The sequence below is a fragment of the Pongo pygmaeus genome, chromosome 15, assembly GCF_028885625.2.
Source record: "Pongo pygmaeus isolate AG05252 chromosome 15, NHGRI_mPonPyg2-v2.0_pri, whole genome shotgun sequence".
NCBI classification, from domain to species: domain Eukaryota; kingdom Metazoa; phylum Chordata; class Mammalia; order Primates; family Hominidae; genus Pongo; species Pongo pygmaeus.
Window position 1 is genome coordinate 28,042,511 of NC_072388.2, and position 22,087 is coordinate 28,064,597.

Genomic DNA, 22,087 nt, shown 5'->3' on the forward strand with positions numbered 1-22,087 from the left:
TATAAAGTTCCTAGATAACATACAACCTTAATTCAATTTAGAGCTCTAATGAGGAAGGCCATTAAGAAATGATTACTAAGGCTAAATGGAAGAAAGTATTGTTACCTAGAAAACTTTGGACCCTCCATTAGACCAGACCTATGATAAAAGGGAATTTACAGGTACTCTAACTACATATCAAAAGCAACAGCCAAGTGTTCTTTTCCCTTTTCTAAATGATAACTGGGGTAAAGGGAAATAGCCTGAGGGACTACTTCAAGAACAAGTGAAAATGCAAAGCCGTATCAGATGGTCTTTTAGGAGGATATCAGTATGCCTTGTAAACAAATTGTTTGTAAGCGATGGATTAAAATCTCTTTGGTAACAATTGATCAAATGCAGTAAGTTTAAATCAATAAAACAGAGCAATAGGAATTGTGTTATTATCTGTCACTGGTTCAGTTCGATATTTAAAAAGTACTGTTAGGAATTGGTTAAATATCTGTCTGAAGTATTTAAATATCTGTCTGAAGTATCAGAACTGTACGTTACAGCATATGAAACATGTAAATATCATCTGATCCTGCTCTAACCAGACCCTTACACCAAACCATCACTGAGTGGCAAGATTTTCCGGAACACCTGAAAACTTTTATAAAAGCGGGCTGACCATAACAGGTAATTAATTCAAACTACCCAAGGGTGCCACAATCAGTTGGTGCAGACCCTTCGTCCTCTTGGGCCCAGGGAACCTCGAAGCACGTGCACTACTGCAGACACACACACCACCACAGGAGCTGCTATTGGCCTCAGCTTTCCTGTCCCTCCACCCCAACCTGCCCAGGTACCATGACTTACAAGTGGTGCCCATAAAGTGGAACAGATTGCAAATGGACTACCATTTATATTGCATTTCTTTTTCTAGATGAACATGACTTTGAGGTAATCAGCGGTTAATACCAACATCCTGGTGAAATACAGACACAAAACCTCCCACTATAACTTAAGCTGGACCCAACCCATATATACCAGTAATTCAATCAGCTACAACTGTAACTACAGAACTCAATGCCATATAAATCTCACTACATATTGAAACTTAAGGCATTCCAGAAACCATCTTGAAGATGTATGTATATTTAAATATAAAGGATTGGCTTCAGAATATTTCTAAGTTGTGAAGATGACAACAGAAATTTTAACAATTAAAATGGACAAATATCAGCTTTCCTCTTTGGGAAAATTTTATGTTTTTGCAGACATGTCTGAAATGAAAATTTGCCCCTATATTTTTTTCTTTGAGAATTGCACTTTTCTGACAGCAATATGCAGTTCCACGCAGTTCCACCCACTTCCCACTGCTTTTCAGACTCATGTGGCAGAAGCGCCACCAAAATACACATACATATTCATAAGCTGTCTGAAGCATTAATTCCACACATGGCAATGTATACTTGCATCTGTGGTTGGAGCTTCTAATTTGCAAAAGCAAATATAATGTGTCTAAAAATCTTGATGAGTGAGCCTTTCAAATTCAAGCCCAGAACATTAAGGATCCATGTATACATAATTTCAAGCAGCAATAGGCTAAAGTCTTCTGACTACCTAATATAATTCTCTCCAAGTCAGTGTCACTGTATGAATATGATTATTGCCCATGTTAATTTCTCTAATTTACTTCTTACATCTATTTCAGGTTATAAATATTCATAATTGTAGTCCTCTGGTAGTAGCCCCCCACCACTAGTCTACACTAAATTGTACTTGCTATAATATAAATCTATTTTCTCCCATTCTAATTTATGAAATGGCTGAGAAAAATGGCTTGCAATGTCTTTTCAGAATAAAAACATAACCCAACCTTTTTTATTCAGTGTACAATAAGCTATTGGAGGAAGTCTTGATTCACAAAAAAATTCAATAATCTTCCACATCACTGATTCTTTTTCTTTTCTTTTCTTTTAAATAATAATCTCATCAGTAGTTGAGCTGTTCTACCCCCTCTGTCCTTGAGTTCTAATTTTGCTGCAGAAGCATAAAAGAGCACATCTCACTTTTACTCCTCTTTCTTGGGTGGGAGTACCTCCACGATTTGGCAGCTGCTTAAGTCAAGAAAATCCCTGCTTTGCTAATTCAGAATTCTTAAGCAAAGAAATTTGCACATACTAAGTGTTGGACAAATAAAGAATTAAAGGATTGGCATCAACCTAAAACTATTAAAATAGTATGCAAGAATCAAAGTTGTAGACTTGCTAATTTCTTGGCAAATTTCAATATGACAAAAGTCATTAAAAGGTGAAAACCTCAATTAAACAAGTAATTGTTTTAATATGGTTAAACAAGTGATATTTTAATGAACTGACTCTGTAAATCTTGGTGAAAGAAAACAAATTGCTTCCCTACTAATATTTTGGAAAAGATAACAAATTACTTTGTTTGAATTTTGATTTTTTGTTTATTTGCGCTATTTTATTAATTATTCCAGTGGTTCAAAACAGACACCTGAAATTGCTTTGGGATTCCTAAAGAAAGCATACTGCCATTGTTAAAGTTTTGTTATTTATAGCACAGATTTTCTTCTAAAAGGCTGCAATAGCAAGGATTAAAAATGTTTATTAAATAATCTTGCAAATGAACATAAAACCTTCAGAAGCCAAACACTGTTCTTTGGCAGCACTGCATTCTCTTACAGAGTGTCTTTGGGGGAGCTATTTAACTACAAATAGTTTTATCTTCCAGGAAGACCCAAACTGCTTATGTAGATCCAATCCTCATTATTTGCCAATTCCTCATTTGCAAATTCATCTACTTGCTAAAATGTATTTATGACACCAAAATAAATACTGCAGTGCTTTCGGGGTCACTTGCAGACATGCACAGAGTGGCAAGAAAATGAGCTGCCCAATGTGCACATTCCCAGCTTACACTGCCTTCTTGTTTCAGTTCTCATACTCTCAACAGTGTTCTTTTCATGGTCTATTTAATGCCACATTTTTTGCATTTTGTGCCTCTTCTTGGTGATCGTGCTGCTCAAAAGGAGCCCCAAGCATAGTGCTGAAGTGCCGTCTAGTGTTCCTAAGTGCAGGAAGGCTGTTATGTGTCTCACAGAGAAAATACATGTGTTAGATAAACTCAGTTCAGGCATGAGTTTGACCGCTATTGATCATAAGTAGACTAAATAAGGTGTCTTTAAAACAGAAACACATGTAAATGAGATTATTTATAGGTCGTTCAGAAAAATCTGACAAGAGACTCACAGGAACTAACCCACCCTGTATTTCTCCCAGGAGAAATGGTTCAGTATTTGCTAACTAAGATGATGTGACAGAACACAACTTCCACAAATAATAAGCATCAACTGTATATCTCCAATCAACTTGGCTGTGATATCCCATTCCAAGGAGAGTCGGCACTGGTTGCATAGAGGCGCGCTTGCATTTGTTTAACACTCTGATCCTCCCTGTGTCCACTTCTACTTCATTAAAACCTGTGTTCCAGACCCTGGGATTTTATTGGTGGGTTAACTCTGATTTGCAACTAACAAAAAAACTTTTATGGATTCACCACAATAACTTTGGGCCTAACAATGAAATTTTCGACTGAAATCCAAATTCCTAAAATCACTACTCTTTGCTTTTCAGTGTCTTCATATTTGGTAAGTCCACATGCAGGAAAATATTTGACTTGCTTTACCTTATGAAACCTAAAAGTAAAATTGTGAACACTACAGACTCTACACATAGAAATGCTAATGTCAAATCACAGGAAAAAAAAATCTGTTTTCTGTTATTTGATTTTTTTGAAATGAGTATCTTCAACAATTTTATAAATCTTTCCCTGGACAGCTATAATGTGACCATCTTTAGGTTGTGACATCCCTCTATTTTTTCAATCACCTTGAAAAACAGTACAGTCCCTCATCGCTTTCCTTCTAGCTCCACACTTGGTCCCTTCATGATAAGACCCCTGGCACCAATCCTCCCTATTTAAAATAAAATTACTATATGGTATATACATTTTAAACTTTAAAACACTTTTAATTTGAGAGTTTAAAGTAATGCAATAAAAACGCTAGTGTAATATTTTGTCTATTTAACTGTCAGAACCTGTATCAGCCCATTAGTCAAGGTTCTCCAGAGAAAGGGGACCCAAGTGTGTGTGTGTGTATGTGTGTGTATGTGTGTGTGTGTGTAAATGTCTCATGCCATTGTAGAGACTGGAAAATCCAAAATCAAAGGGCAGGCAAGCTAGATAGAAACTCAGGCAGGAGTTGGTACTGCAGTCTTGAGGCAAAACTTCTTTTCAGTTTTTGCTCTTGAGGTCTTCAACTGATTGATCAGGACCCCCCACATTATCAAAGCTAATGACTCTACTTAAAGCTTACTGAAAGTGGATGTTAACCATACCTACAAAAAAACCTTCACAGTAACACACAGATAAGTGTTTAATCAACAACTGGCCTCCAAGGCCTGGCTAAGTTGACACGTGTAACTAGCCATCACAGTACCTTAAACCATAAAGTTGCCGCCAACGAACATGAATAAGCAGTAGGGAAAAAGAACCACTTGAGGCAATCGCCTTGATCTTAAATCCCAGCTGTTTCACTAACAGTGTGGTTTCAAGAAAGTCATTTTTTCTTTCTGAACCTCAGTATGCTTATTAAAAAACAAAACAAAACAAAAAACAGTGGGGAGTATTAACACTTACCTTTTGGTGGTCTTATATGAATTACATGAAGAGCTTAAGGCAATCAATGAGTGGCAGTAACTATGCTATTAGGGTCTACGTCTTTTTTTTTTTTTTTTTTTTTTTTTTAGATAGAGTTTCACTCTTGTCGCCCAGGCGGGAGCGCAATGGCGCGATCTCGGCTCATCGCAACCTCCGCCTCCCAGGTTCAAGCGATTCTCCTGCCTCAGCCTCCTGAGTAGCTGGGATTACAGGCATGTGCCACCACACCCGGCCAATTTTGTATTTTTAGTAGAGATGGGGTTTTGCCATGTTGGCCAGGCTGGTTTCAAACTCCTGACCTCAGGTGATCTGCCCGCCTCAGCCTCCCAAAGTGCTGGGATTACAGGCATGAGCCACTGTGCCTGGCCTGGGTCTACGTCTTTTATACCTGTAATCTCAGACATTAATACATTCCTGGCAAATAGTATATGTTTCACAAATGTCTGTGAAAGGAAGGAAGAAAGGAGTGAAGGAAGAAAGAAGGGAAGGGAGAGAGGGTGGGAAAGAGGGAAGGAGAGAATGAATAAATAAATGAAGAAATGAATGTAAAGCTACATTTCTGAAAAAAAAGATGTGACTCTACTTGAGACTACAGAAAAAACAAACAAGAATAAGTAATAGTCCCAGTTTTTAAGAAATTTAGACCTGACTAGTAAATAAGGCCAGTTTGCCAATAACCATAAGAAAGGAAGAAGAGAATATATCTAATGCACAAGGCAATTTAATAATTCTTGTGTAAGTTCAGATAAAAAGCACGTTCTGAGACTATAAAGGCTCAAAAGCAAACACATGATGTATGAGAACAGCCATCCAAAGATTTTGGCACCATATTAGATGGATTAGATAGATCTAAATGTGGTTTTCTAGACCTGGATTACTTTACAAGTTAATTGATAAGGATAGGAAGTTGCTAAATTTAAAACAAGGTAACAAAGTGACATCCTTAGAATGATACTATCAGAATGGAAGATGTAAAGGAGAACTGTAATTCAGTCAGTTGGAGCGACAGATAAAAGATTGGAACCTGAGGAATCCATCAGTGTTTACATCAAATTATCCAAGGAAAAGAATCTTATCAGGTGACTCAATAAGATTTTCCCATAACCTGGATGGAATATCCTTTAAGACCAACCAATTCCTTATGTTTCAATTCTGAGCCAACTGAGCAACTTTCCAGTTTCTGAACCTGCTTTGCAGACATCTTGTTGCAGAAAGGCAATATCCAAGAAAAGCACATCACTCACTCTAAGTTAGTATACAGGTACTCCAGTCCATAAAAATATTTTGTGAGGCTTACTAGCCTGGATTTATCTTCTAGGAGCCATAGCAACTCTGGTTTTATTTTAAAAATGAAGTTTCTGGAACTTAAAATCTGAGAACCAGAAACTGCGTTTCAATGAGCCGGACATGAGACAGGCCAGGTCAAAGGCCATGCATGACTATCCTCTATATATCCCTCCCAAATGGTAGTATTTGGGTCATCCCTGAGTGTTCAGGGCTGAAAGGACCCACAGGCTTAAGGAAAAGGATGAAGGATAAGAAGTATTTCAGTGGGCAGAAATTATGAGTAGACCATTCCAGATGGAGGGAAAAACACAGCTAAGGTCCAAATATTGTGAAATACAATGTACATATGGACTAGAATAAACAGTCTCATTTTGATGGCACACAAGGTTCATACTCAGGAAGGTCTAGCAAGAATATTTTAAGGTAAACTAGGACCATTTTTGGGAATTTTAATTGACCAGATTGGGAAATGATTTTTTTGTTTACTGACAATGAGAAGTCACCAAGTTTTAATTTTTTTATCTAGTTAATATCAAAATTGTAACTCTATATTAGCATTATCAACTTGTTAAAAACATAGTTGGTAACTCTGAAGGAGTAAATGACCCATGAATTGCAACAGTTTAAGTAGGAGGTAGAAATAATCCAAGCTGGAAACACAGCTGTTCTAATAAAAACAGAGGATAAGAACTTGAGACTCTAAGAAAAGGACAATTGTTGGGATTCACTGAGCATCTTATTGCATGTGAAAGGTGAGGGATGTGGAAAGGTTGACCCATACTCCAAGGCTAGTAATTAGGGGTAAAATAATGATCTTTTGTTTTTCAATTACTTATATGCTGTTCTATAACATTTGAACATCATTTTATATTAATAGTTAGACTGACTTAATATCACTATTTAACATCTGCAACTGGGTTCATTTAAAGCCAAATTCGAAATGCCTAAACCCAATCTCTTTATCTTTCTTGCTATCCTGTAACCACAGTAAGCAGTGAGCTGAAGATTTTCCAAATGTTTCAACCACCCATAAAAACAAATGTATGCGGCCGGGTGCGGTGGCTCACGCCTGTAATCCCAGCACTTTGGGAGGCAGAGGGGGGCGGATCACCTTAGGTCAGGAGTTTGAAACCAGCCTGGCCAACATGGCAAAACCCCATCTCTACTAAAAATACAAAAATTAGTCGGGCATGGTGGTTGGCGCCTGTAATCCCAGCTACTGGGGAGGCTGAGGCAGGAGAATTGCTTGAACTCAGAAGGCGAAGGTTGCAATGAGCCGAGATCAGGCCATTGTACTCCAGTATGGGCAACAAGAGCAAAACTAAAAAAAAAAAAAAAAAAATGTATGCAAAAGGCAAGAGAACAGTCTAACAACACTGCTACACAAGATTCACAAGAGTAAACTGTTAAACAAGCAATGTTCTCCAGCTAGTAAATCTAGCACTTTTAGTCCTTTCTGGAGAGCTGACACTGATACCAAGAATCATAACAGTTGCCTGATTTTCTTAATGCTGTCTAACCCACGAACATGTCCAATGTCTCCTTTTTTCCAGACCCTTGTCTCAACAAAGCAATATTTAGAAAACAGGAGCATTAGACTCTCAACAAGTAATTCACCAGTAGTACAAGAAGCCCAAATATGCCTCCTTGTGCTACTTTACCCATACACAATCCAAATAAAAAAAAAAAAAAAATGCATCCTAGTGTTTAAAATAGAGTTACCACAGTAATATAGTGAACAGTTAAAAAGCAATGAACTTAATCAATGCAAGTCATTGTTAGAAAGATTATCCCTTGAGACAAACCTCTCAGTGCTAAGATTATTGCTATTTATCTGAAGTATTTTCTGAAAAGCTAAGAATGACTGACTGAGGGCTTCAGATCAATGAGGTGTTTGTTTGTTTTTTTCCTTTCAGTGAGCTAAAACTCCCAGTAGACCTAAGCTGTACTTTTAATCATGACATTAATCGATAACAATTACACCCAAGAGAATGCCAATATAGGTTTTCCAGGAAATCTCATAGGGCTTAAAGTGCTAAATTGTAGAAATAGTCAATATTATGTGTTATTAAAATAGAATTCAGGTTGGTTTCTTCCTATTTCCCTAGAGCAGAATTATGGTGCTCTCGACCTAGAAATGTTGGTATAGTGCTTCTCAAATTTTAATAGCCTTAAGAATAACATTGATATCTTGTTAGACTATAGATTATCATTCAGTTGGTCTGCAGCGTGTCCTCTGATCTGCATTTCTACAACCTCCTAGGTATTGACCATGCTGCTATTAATAGTAAGCAGGTGACACCTGCAGTAGCAAGATGTTCAACTCTATTAGATTGGTCGGGGGAAGAAGTAAAAATTACACCCATTGGCTGAGGGATACTAAGAGGTATTTGACCGTAACGGAGAGATTTTACTTCTAGATGTTCCAACTCAAGCTGTCCTCCTTGCAAAATAACAGAGAAAAATGGCAACACTTAACTTACTTCAAAGAGCAGCATTTTCTAAATGCATTACAAAAAAAGAAAGTTAATTATCTGGGATATCAATAGGTGTTGCCAGAAAAATAGAATGCTAACAGAAGGCTGAATGAATGGTCATACAACTGAGCTAAATGAAATTAACTAATAACAATGGCTAACAGTTGTTGAGCACTTACTACGTGCCACCAATTGTTCTAAATCCATAATGTAGAATAACTCCTTTAATCTTCACAGCATCTCTATGAGGTGGGAACTAGAGTATTGCATTTTTCAGATGCAGAAAGGTAGGCAAGGAGAGGTTAAAAAACTTGTCCAAGTTCACAGTGCTAGTGAGCTGATGGGTGGTAGAGCCAAGAGCCAGGATTCAACCCTTGGCAGGCTGCCTCCAGAGCATGGGCTCTGCTCTCTAGAACATGATCACTTTTCATTATTAACAGAAAGTGTGAGTCATCGCAAGGTGATGTAAGTACTTGTAAGTTGCCAATGAAGGGGAATATGCAACGAGGAGGAGAGAAGAAAACTTAAGTTATGGCAAGATAGAGCATGAGAACAAGCCAGAGGAGGGAAAAACGAGAAAGTGGAAGTAATTGTTAGTGAAATAATAAATATGGAAGAGTGTACTGTAGTAGTGGAGACATCACCCACCCAGACACAGATGCACTAAATAGATCAATCTGCTTAGCAAATAAATGCCCAGGAGAGGAAAGCAAGGCAAGAAGCGGATCTCATCAACCACTGGAGGACACTAACAGTTTACTTCCACCAAATATACTGAAAAGATCTCAATCACAAGAGCCATGATTATTCCTACGTTAAATATGCAATTTACAGATTATCTGGGCCCATTGCTGGGTCTCTTTCTTCTTCCTACAGGATGGATTGGACATTTTGCTTCTAACTAGCAACTTCGTGAAAGTGAGTAAGGACAATTCAGTTTATTTTTATCTCATTCTTAGATTGGGCAATAGGCTTCGGAGAAGGAGGGTATGCTGTGAAACTGATTAAAATACAATCTTACAAATCCTAGATTTCAATGACCCCTCTCTGCCTGGCCTTCAGGTTGCAGGAAAAAAAAAAATACAACAAGTAGATCCAATCTGAAATATGTAGTATGAATCAGAAAACAGCCGGCGCATTATGCAGATTACATTACAGGTCAGGCAGAACAATAAATAAAGTAGTTGTTTGGTTAGATGAACATTAGAAAATGGTTCAGACTGTTCACGCAAGTATTAAAACAAAAAACTAACCTTGAAAACTCCTGAAGTATGCAGAGATTCCTGGAATATTCTACTGAAAACTTAAAGAAAAGAAAAAGCTTAATTGGAGACAAAGGACTGCCTGTAAGCATCCTGAAGGCATCAGATTTGTAAATGTATTTACAGGCACCAAAACAGACATACTTTTGCAACTGAAACAAGAGAGGTCCTTTGGTCTCAAAGATTGAAATGTTATAAAAACGTGCCAGGAATACATTGAACATGTTGTGGATTCAGTTCAGATCACAACAATAAAACCAATAAAACCATATTGTCACAATATGGCAAGTCACACAAATTTTCAGGTTTCCCAATGCATATAAAAGCTATGCTTACACTATACTGTAGTCAATTAAGTCTGCAAAGCATTATGTCTAAAACAAAATGCACATGCCTTAATGAAAAAAAAATACTTTATTGCTAAAAAATGCTGACAATCGTCTCCAGTTGTCTCTTGACAGGGGATGATTTCAAGGTGAAACTGTTCCACCTCCACCTCAGATCATCAGGCTCTTATGAGAATCTAATGCCGCTGATCTGACAGAAGGCCAGAAAGCAGAGCTCAGATGGTAATGCTCACTGGCCCACTGCTCAACTCCTATTGTGTCTATGGTTTAAGGTTTGGGGATTCTTGATCTAAGCCTTCAGGGAGTCCTAATCTCTTTGCCAGTGGAGAATCTAGTCTCAATATTGATGGTTGCCGATTGCTCACAGTGGTGACTGCTGAAGGCTGAGGTGGCTGTGCAATTTCCTCTTTTTTTTTTTTTTTTTTTTAATTGAGACAGGGTCGCACTCCATGGCCCAGGCTGGAGTGCAGTGGCAATTTCTTGGCTCACTGCAACCTCTGCCACCCAGGCTCAAATGATCCTCCCACCTCAGCCTCCCAAGTAGCTGGGACTACCGGTGTATGCCACCATGCCTGGCTAATTTTTGTATTTTTTTGTAGAGATGAGGTTTCGCCATGTTGTCCAGGCTGGCCTCACACTTCTTGAGCTCAAGTGATCCACCCGCCTCAGCCTTCCAAAGTGCTGGGATTACAGACATGAGCCACCATACCAGGCCAATTTCTCTTCTTTTCTTTTTTTTTTTTATTTGAGACAGAGTCTTGCTCTATCGCCCAGGCTGGAATGCTGTGGCGTGATCTCGACTCACTGAAACCTCCACCTCCTGGGGTCAAGCAATTCTCATGCCTTGGTGTCCCGAGTAGCTGGGATTACAGGTGTGTGCCACCAAGACTGGCTAATTTTTGTATTTCTAGTATAGACGGGATTTCACCATGTTGGCCAGGCTGGTCTCGAACTCCTAGCCTCAAGTGATTCACCCGCCTTGGCCTCCCAAAGTGCTAGAGTTACGGGATGAGTCACCGTGCCTCACAGCCAATTTCTTAACATAAGACAACAATGATGTTTGCTGCATCAATTGACTCTTCATGAAAGATTTCTCTGTAGTATGTGATGCTGTTTGAAGGCATTTTACCCACAGCAGAATGTCTTTCAACATTGGAGTCAATCCTCTCAAATCCTGCCACTGCTTTATTAACTAAGTTTATGTAAAACCCTAAATCCTTTGTTGTCATTTAAATAATGTTAATGGAATCTTCACCAGGAGTACATTCTAGATTCTATCAAAAGAAATGACTTCATTTGTTCATCCATAAGAAGCCACTAGTCATCCATTCAAGTTTAATCATTAGATTGCAGCAACTCGGTCCTACTTTCAGGCTCTACACTTTTTTTTTTTTTTTTTTTTTTGAGACGGGAGTTTTGCTCTTGTCGCCCAGGCTGCAGTACAATAGTGTTGTCTCAGCTCACTACAACCTCTGCCTCCTGGGTTCAAGCAATTCTCCTGCCTCAGCTTCCCAAGTAGCTGGGATTACAGGCACCTGCCACCACACTCAGCTAATTTTTGTATTTTTAGTAGAGATGGAGGTCAGAACTCCTGACCTCAGGCGATCTGCCCATCTTGGCCTCCCAAAGTGCTGGAATTACAGGCATGAACCACCTTCAGGTTCTACTTCTAATTCTAGTTCTCTTGATAGTTTAACCACATCTGCAGTTACTTCCTCTCCTGAAGTCCTGAACCCATCAAAGTCATCCATAAGTGTTGGAATCAACTTCTTTCAAACTCCTCTTAATGTTACGGTTTTAACCACCTCTGATGAATCATGAAGATTCTTAATGGCATTTAGAATGGTGATTCCTATCCAAAATGTTTTCAATTTACTTTGCCCAGATCTATCAGAGAAATCACTATATCAATGGCAGCTGTAGTCTTATGAAATATATTTCTTAAACAATAACACTTGAAAGTTGAAATTACTCTCTGATCCATGGGCTGCAGAATGGAGTTCCATTAACAGCTATGAAAACATTTAACTCCTTGTCCATCTCCACCAGAACTCTTGGGTGACCAGGTGCATTGTCAACGAAAAACAATATTTTGAAAGGAATCTTTTTTATCTGAATGGTAAGTCTTAACCATGGCTTAAAATATTCAGAAACCATGCTGCAAACAGATGTGCTATCACACAGGTTTTATTCCATTTATGGAGCACAGACAGAATAGATTTAGCATAAATCTTAAAGGCCCCAGGATTTTCAGAATGGTCAATGAGCACTGGCTTCAACTTAAAGTCACCAGCTGCTTTAGCCCCTAACAAGGGAGTCCGCCTGTGCTCGGAGGCTTTGAAGCCAGGCATTGACTTCTCCTCTCTAGCTGTGAAAGTCCTAGATGCTTCTTCTTCCAATAGAAGGATGTTTTGTCTTCACTGAAAATCTGTTATTTAGTGAAGCCACCTTCATCAATGATCTTAGCTAGATCTTCTGGATAACTTGCTGATGCTTCTACATCAGCACTTGCTGCTACACCTTGCACTTTTATGTTATGGTGATGGCTTATTTCTTTAAACCTTATGAAACAAACTCTGTTAGCTTTCAACTTTCTTCTGTAGCTTCCTCACCTCTCTCAACATTCACAGAATTGAAGAGAGTTAGGACCTTGCTCTGGATTAGGATTTGGCTTAAGGGTATGTTGTGGCTGCTTTGATCTTCTATCCAGACCATTAAAACTTTCTCCCTATCAGTAGTAAGGCTGTTTTGTTTTCTTATCATTTGTGTGTTCACTGGAGTAGCACTTTTAATTTCCTTCAATAACTTTTCCTTGGCACTCACAATTTGGCTAAGTGTTTGGCACAAGAGGCCACCCTTACTAAGCTTAATCATTTATAGCTTTTGATTTACAATGAAAGACATGTGACTCTTCCTTTCACTTAACACTTAGAAGTCATTGTAGAGTTATTAATTGGCTTAATTTCAATATTGTTGTTTATCAGGGAATAGAGAGGCCTAAAGAGAAGGAGGGAGATGGGGAACAGCCAGTGGATGAACCAGTCAGAACACACACACTTAAGTTTGCTGTCTTATATGGGCACAATTTTTGGTATATCAAAACAATTACAACAGTAATTACAAAAATCACTCATCACAGATCACCATAAAAATATAATAAAAGTTTGAAAAATTGTGATAATTACCAAAACATGACACAGAAACTTGAATTGAACATGTGCTATTGGAAAAACGGCAACAATAGACATGCTTGATGCAATGTTGCCACAAACCTTGAATTGTAAAAAAAATGCACAATCTGCAAAGCACAATCAAGTGAACAGTAATATAAAGATGTGTGCCTGTATGTATTCTTCACCGTCACCTCAGCACCTCTAATGTCAGGTTCTAAGGTAAAGCAATCTAATTTTCTTATGCTAATACTTCAATCTACATTTACAAACTTTTCAAATATTTTATCTAAATGTTTTCCATCAGCATGCTCCTTTTTATAAGAATCTTTCATTGTTCCAAGACACAAATCATATCCCTTTGAATTCCAGATGAAAACATTTTAGGCCTATTTAGGATGTATTTCAATAGATATGTATACACATGTAAAGCAGCTTCAATGTTATTTAAAAATACACTTCATTGGTCTTATTGTGGTGACATTAGCTTGGCACTTAAGAAAATGCTTCCAGGTGGCAGGCACCTGCTCTGGCTTTAAAATGCCACCTCAAAACCTATAGTCAGGCACCAAAATGGGGAAGTGCAACAAACTATGTATTTCAGCACCTAGTAGTTTTGGCAGCTCATTTGGAACTGGTTATTGCCAGCTGGGCATTTTGCCATTTCCTTGAGGCAAAATTAAAGTGGAAGATGCAAGGGTTTTATTGTAATTTTCCACCACATATTTATATCATTATGGGTTTTGTGCTGCTCTAGTCTCCACACAGTCTCACTGAATATCTTCTTATTATGTCACTGAGATTTGAAGCAAATATAGGATGATGCAATGAAAACAAGTGGGCACTGTGTATAGTAAATGATTGCTGAAGATAACACTATGCTTATCAGAATGGGCTACATAATTTGCAGGGCCCCTTGTTCATAAAGCAGAGGAAAAGTGCCATTAAAGGTACTAAAATATCAAGTGTTTTCCTTTCTTCCGCAGCTTCCCCTCAGCCTGCCATGGTGTTATTTGCTACTTGACATCCTTCAGGCACAGGGATATCTGCACAATAAATGCAGACCTTCCAGGGTTCTACCCCACATGCGCACCCACAGCTCACACAAACTGCCCACTGGCTAGCGGCTGAGTTCTCTCTCCTTCCAGCTGCCAGAGCAATGATCTTTGCACCACCTAGGAGAGGAGCTGGGCATCTCCCTTCCCACACACAACTCTACTGCCCCAGCCCACAAGCAGAAGGATGACCCCCAGAAGCACTACAGTCCCTACACAAGGATGCATTAAGCATCTAGTTCAGGAGTGAGAGGTTTGCCCCACTGAGGCATCACAGTGACACTCCTAGAAGGGGTGGACACATCAATGCCCTGTTCTAAGACCTATGGGGCTCTTGCTTCAGACCCTGATCCTCTCTGCCAGGCGCTGAGGACAGCAGCAGTTGTTGCGCAGGAGCAGGGAAGAAGAGGCCAGGTTGGGCTTGGGGTCTTCAGTGGTGGGGAAGCCAGAAGTGGACAACAGCACAAGTAGTCACCTGAACCAAGACTTCAAGTCTTGGGCATGTTCCATTATCCCACCAGACTTCACTTATAAAACATAAATACAAATACAAAATCAAGGATTTCAAGACAGTAAATTCAGAGCATTATACCCCAAACAATTGCTCTCATCACTGAGTAATGAAGCCAGTTCTGATGCATAAGAAACCCCAGGCCTGTGCCCACTTCTTTAGCACATGTACTAAAATTGGACAATAGTGAGATTAGCATCATACCTACACAAGGATGACACACAAATTTGTTATGTGTTTCATATTTTTATTTTATATAACTAAATACACACACACACACACCCCCCCCAAAGAGAACACATAAAACTTCGGAAATCTGGATTGTGTGCCCATATTGATATCTTAGCTATGATACTAAACTAGAGTTTTGCAAAATGTCATTGAGAAAAAACATGCAGAGTTACAAAGGATATCTTTGTATTATGTCTTACAACTCCATATTATAATTATCACGGCTAAAAAAAAGACCCAAGCCTTATTAAAAGGACACATACAACATACAGGAAATCATTAGCAAAACTACCTATACCTAGATATAACCGGAACACTAAATTGAATATAATTTGACTTTAATATGTAAAAGAGCAATCCTTAAAATAACTTGCTTGAGTACAAAATCTGCAAACACTACGTTCACCATGTTATTCCTCCTCTCAGGAGGAAAGCGTTCAGTTATCGTATTAGTTCATTTTCACACTGCTACAAAGAAATACCCAGACTTCGATAATTTACAAAGGAAAGAGCTTCTGCATGTCTAGGGAGGGCTCAGGAAACCTACAATCATGGCGGAAGGTGAAGGGGAAGCAGGCACTTCTTCACAAGGAGGCAGGAGGAGAAGTGAGAGCACAGGAAAAAGTACCATGTATAAAACCATCAGATCTTGTGAGAACTCACTCACTATCAGGAGAACAGCATAGGGGAAACTGGCCCCATGATCCAATCACTTCTTTCCCTCCACACATGGGAATTACAATTCGAGATGAGATTTGGGTGGGGACACAGAGCCAAACCATATCAGTTATATTTTTTGTTAAAACTTATCTAATCTAGCTAGGCTTCGTGGTTCACACCTGTAATCCCAGCACTTTGGGAGGCCAAGGCAGGTGGATCACCTCAGGTCAGGAGTTCTTGACCAGCTGGCCTACATGGTGAAACCCTAGTCTCTACTAAAAATACAAAAAATTAGCCAGGCATGGTGTCACATGCCTGTAATTCCAGCTACTCAGGAGGCTGAGGCAGAAGAATTGCTTGAACCTGGGAGGTGGAGGTTGCAATGAGCTGAGATCATGCCATTGCACTCCATCCTGGGCAAAAGGAGCGAAACTCTGTCTCAAAAAAACAACAACAAAAAACTTCTCTCATCTATTTAAGATAAAATGAAAATATGCATTCTAGAAACTACAAAAATACTCTGGAAACTTAAGTGTCTATGCAAAAGCATATCTTTATTTATAAAAAGAGGAGACAATTGTATGTGGGAAAGCCCAAAATCAACTTTAAAATGTTAAATTCTTGAATATGAAAACTGATCTACATACATTTACAACTGGAAGTACATATTTGATGCTGGTACAGTTACTTAAATTTTATATACAAAAGACAAAACATCTTGCCCATCAGATGGTGAAACATCACAAATATAATAGGGAAAATCTGAATTCTTCAGGCTGACTTCCCAGAGGACCTGAGCCAGATAAGAATTTTATGCTGCTCTTTAGGACTGTGTGTTGTGAGTAGATGCCCAAATGTGATTAATCTCATTACAGTTCTAGGGAGAGGGTGAGGCCAAATCTGTAGGGCCGCGGAGACAGACACTACCCAAAGAGCACCTATTTCTACTTAAACTGTTAGATGAGGTAATGGAAGAAACTTGCTTAATACCACAGGGCCTAGCACATTTGAAACACTCAATAGATATTAGCAATTAATACCAACAATGTCAGCATGCTTGCACTCTGACCTGTTAAGTGAACACTGACTCTCAATGTACATTACACATCCAATTACTATATCTACCATTTCTTGCTCTGTCAGACGATGTTCATAGCCAAGATCAACCCACCTTTTGGTTCCCGCCAGGACTTTGCAGAGACCTGAACTGTATAAACAAAAAAAAGTTAGGGATCAAATTAGTTTTGCCACTGCTACCTCTGTACCTCTGGGTAAATATTGGGCTGTTCATTAGCAAAATGGAATTTGAATTTCAAAGATGAATGAATATTCATTTACTTTGGGTAATTACATACTAAGGTATTCAAAATATATTTGCTGAATGAAAGACTGAATTAATGAATGGATATGTGCAGACTTCTCTCCAACCTGACTTTTTATTTTCTCTTTACCAGCTAAACTCCCTTGCAGCTTCATTTTAAAGTTAAAATATCAAAGTAGTAGAGAAGGAACCACAAATAAAACAGTTATTTTGCTCACGACCTCACTTGACTGTATTGTCTGTCCCACTACTTAATTAATCATTGCCAACCCCAGTCAGATGTGGGTATGGCAACAACACTGGGTCAGGGTTTGCCAGGTGTGGCAAATTACCGCATCTCCCTCTTTCCAAGTTTCAGCCTGGAGTCTAACAAAAGGCACTTAAGAACCTCCCAAGTCAGGAGCGCAGTGCTGGCTGACTATCAATGTCTTCTCGCTAGTGGTGCCCTAGTTCTGTTCTGACAGTATCAAGTTCTTACGGATTCTTGGATCCTGACTACCTTACAGTATACTAAGGAACTGGGCTTTTTCCCTGCCCTGTCTGGGCACCTGAAAGTTCTGAATAGCTAACTTCTTATGCCTGCATGTGCTCCAACTGCAGTCTGCACACCTGACTTTGATGCACTTTTTCAAAGGTATATGCAAAACCCTCTCCACTCAGCTTAGGCTCAGATCCCAGGCTGGCTGCTTGCCCTGTCTCAATGATTCCCTGCTGCCTCCATTGCTGGCACCGACACAAATACAGCTTTGTATCTACTCACTACAAAAACCTTGAATCTGTTCTCTTCTCTCATTGATTCCTTAGCACGCGAAACTAAGCTAATTATATTTTATGCAATTTAATTAACTATATGCAAAATTTTTAATGACTAAGCAAAATATAGGAAAGAGCCAACTTGAACTGTATCACCATATAAACAGTGTAAAGGATGGTTTAATATTTAAATAAGTGCCAGTCTAAAGGAAGATGACAGAATGCACGTATTAACATAGATGAACAAACCCAAAGTGTTTTGTGTTGATTCTCATTTTCTAAATTGTGTCATTAAAATCAACTAAGGCTCCAAGTGCCCTGGTTAATTCAGATCTATTTGAGAGGTTTCTCACTGACTTTAAAATGAAAAGCCTTCTTAAAAAAGTGCATCAAACGACCTTATAATCATCAAGGAAAAAAAATTCCACAGTTGATTGCACACTACAACAGTAAAGAATTAATCTTGTCATGGCAAGACTACCATTAGAAACATCTAAATTATTTAAGACAAATTAAACATAAGATAATTAGTTATTTCTTTCTATTCCTCTAGTAAATCATAGTTAACATGAACACTGTAGAGTCTCATGATTTATATCCTTCCAGCATATTCTCACCTCTCCATTCCAGACGATCAAAATGTCCCTAGAGGGAAATTGTTGAGAGCAAGATGGAAACCATGACAGAGAGACGGAAAATCTAGGTATAAAATACATGTCTTTAGCACAAACTCATGAAAAAACAAAACAAAATGTGTGAGAAATTTATTCATAGTAGTCTAACCATTATAAGATCCTGGAACAATTTACAGTACTATGCAATGGAACATTCACTAAGGATTCAGCTTAACACATCTTGTAACATCCACCCTTTCTGGATAGTGGAACATGTCTCCCGGTCTCAAGGTTCTTCCTAAGTGACTATTAAGAATGTATATACTTTAAAAGTCTAAGTAGATGCATAGTCCATGAAACACTTCCAACTGCGCTTCTCAAATAGCACAATTCCAGCCCCATGTTTATTTTCCAGTAAACTACAGAAATTATGATGGTATTTACGTCGACCAGTTTAAATGTGGTACCTCTTCTTTACATATTAATAATACTCATTTCTTCATTAGCTTAAGACATTCTTGCTGCCTTCAATATAGGTATAAGCAAAGGGAGCATTTTGATAAACAACTTAGTCATGTCAGGCCGGGCACGGTGGCTCACACCTGTAATCCCAGCACTTTGGAAGGCAGAGGTGGGCGGATCACAAAGTCAGGAGATCGAGACCATCCTAGCCAACATGGTGAAACCCCGTCTCTACTAAAAATACAAAAATTAGCTGGGTGTCATGGCACGTGCCTATAATCCCAGCTACTCGGGAGACTGAGGCCAGAGACTCACTTGAACCAGGGAGTTGGAGGTTGCAGTGAGCCAAGATCTCGCCACTGCAATCCAGCCTGGGCAACAGAACGAGACCAAGAGCCTCCATCTCAATACATAAATAAATAAATAAACAACAGCTTAGTCATGTCAATAGCTCATTGAAACTCTTCTTAGAAGCTTTTTATCAGCAGTTTTGGGAAATCAGTACAGAAAGAAAACCAAGCTTCCTGAGCTACCAAAATGCCCAAAAAAGCAAATAACTATGTGCCACACATTCAGGAATGACAACAGACACATGGTGGTAGGGAGATGATTTCATTGTTTTTAAAAATGTTTTATTGTTATTTAAATCTATTGTTATTATAGTTAAGAGAAAAAATGTTACCGTAAATGTAATAAATTTGCTTTTCAAGTTCTCATCATATGAAGTCCAACATATGAACTTCTTTTAATTTTCTATTATCCTTAAGTGCTAGGTGGCTTTTTCTCTTAAAATATAGCCTCAGCCATATCATGACAAATCACCAGAAGTTTACATTTACTCTGACTTTGCACCTCTTTGGTTTCAGGGTGTCTTTAGCTTTGCTGACAGTTTTATATTTCAATGGATTGTAAAAGCTGTCATCCAGGACACTGTGTCCTCAATAGTGTAAATAATCTATTTTATGTGACCCTATGATTACTAAAAAATGGTTCCCACACATTGAAATGCCCTCAAATTCCTGGAATTCTAAGAGACCATATTTTCTCTGTTGCTGCCTTCAGTGGAAAATAAATGTGAACTATCTATATTTGTAGTATTTGGGGACCCAAATACTCCCAAATGATTCATTTTAAATACATTTAGATAAAGATGACTCCCAAAATGATTCATTTTAAATACATTTAGATAAAGATGACATATTAATGCCTGAAGGATTACAATTAATTTTTCCAAATATATATTTATATACTTTACTTTTTATGTTGGCTTCAGCATTTCTGCAAGGTTGAGGACATGCTTCCTTGGGTCATCTTTGAAAGTATGTTTCTTTCAAGTTTACATATCTGGTATCTGTGAAATTTTGAACTAACATAAATGTTCTTCACAAGAACTACAGTGGGCTTCTGCCAACTCAAAATGAGGGCATGCTGTGAGTGATCAGAGGCCCATTGGCACACAAACATATGTAACCTTTTAATAATGCCTTCTCCCAACTAAGCCAAGTACAAGGATGTGTGACAAACTAACACATTTTGACATTTGAAAAGATTTCAAAAAAAATTCAGACTTCTTCAGTGAAAGGTCCCCCATCTCTCTGAAGATGACCCTCTGAAAAGCTGTGAACATTAGTTTTCACTAACTCATACCACAAGGGAAAAATGAAGACTATAATAAGATTAAGAGGAAGGAGGAGATTTATTTTTATTTAACAAATACATACCATTTGCTATATTATAGACACAGTTTTAAGTATCTATAAGTATTGACTCAATAAATCCTTGTGACCTCTAATTTTATGGTTAGATATCATTATGTAATCTCCATTTTACAGATGATAATATAGAGGACAGAGAGATGAGGTAACCTGTGGGAGATCACTAGGCTGATAAACTTCTATGCCAGGATTTGAACCCAAGCAGCAAGACTCCAGAGTCATGCTCACAAGTGCCTTATCCTGCCTCTGCCAGCCACTGCTTCCCTAATTCTTCTTATAAAGTCCACCCAAAAATCCAATAAAGAAAGAAAAGAAAACATTGTGATTACAAAGGAAAATAAAATTGTATAGCTTTGCCATTTTTTTCTTCTCAGCTAAAGGCAACTATTTTTTCATTTAAAAAAGACTTGTCTTCCAAACATAAATGACAAAAACAGCAGGGAAGGAAATGCTATTTTCAAGTTTGTAGGAGGTTATCATAAACAATGAAGAGAGAAAAACAAATTAAAATTGTAAAAAAAAAAAATGACAGTATTTCTTCTACCTTGCTGCCTATGACAATTTGACTGCACTGTGTTTGGTGGCTGTACTGAGCACCCTATGGTGTGAAAATGAAAGATGACCATGCTTGGAAAGAAAAGAGAAGCATATTGTAAGCAAGTGTAAATGCACAGTAAGGTCTGAATGTTGTGGAAATAAGCCCAGGCTGCTTCTCAATTCATGAGTTTAGCTGAGATGGCAGAACAGATGACAAACAACAACAAACAGAAACACCATACCACACAATTCTCTCCAATACTGGGGATAAATATCCACAGCAGTTTATTTAATTTGATGTTAATTTTCTTTCTTGTTTAACCAGTCTAAATATTTGCTATCTATTAAATATTCATGTATTGTGTTTTAATACCTTCAGGTTTTCATTCTGTAAGGAATTAATTTTTAAGTACCTGTAGTCAAAATTGTGCACTTTTCTCAAAATAACAACAAAAGCCTTTATTCAAAGACTTAATATAAATTAATTGGTCAAAATATGGGTCTGAAAGAGAATTCAATCTTCTTGGCATTTAACATTTCAAAACTGAAAAGAATACTTCATTTGAAAAAAAAAAAGTTCACCTATGCTCCAGTACAACTATTTTGTTTGGTTTTAATATCAATGGAAAGTCAATAATAGTTATTTTATTTCTCCTTGCAGTATCAGAAAGAGCCTAGTTATTTACAAAATATTGGCATATTCAATCTGTTCCTCTTAGATGTAAACTTTTTTTTAAATGATGTTCTATTTCTAGGTGAAGTTTCATAAACACTATCAATTTACTCTAAGAAAATTAAGTAATAACTTTAATGTACATAGTAGATATACTAGATATAGTAATAACCCATTAGTACTTCAAGTCTAACTACAAGTTAGTTTAAGAAAAATAAGCAAAATCTACTGACCTATCAAATCCCAAAATAAGAAATTTCCTATTAAAAAGGGGGTGGGGGTACACTGTATTCTTCAAAAAGTCA

At 38.0% G+C, this 22,087-nt stretch overlaps 1 protein-coding gene and 1 non-coding gene across 3 annotated transcripts in view; one reads left to right on the forward strand and one right to left on the reverse strand.

Moving 5' to 3' along the window:
• PRKD1 (protein kinase D1) overlaps positions 1-22,087 on the reverse strand; it is a 362,251-nt gene that overhangs the window by 228,729 nt on the left and 111,435 nt on the right. The window lies entirely within an intron of this gene.
• On the forward strand, positions 14,963-15,065 carry LOC129013366 (U6 spliceosomal RNA). The gene has a single exon (XR_008493853.1). It is a non-coding gene; the product is annotated as a U6 spliceosomal RNA (small nuclear RNA).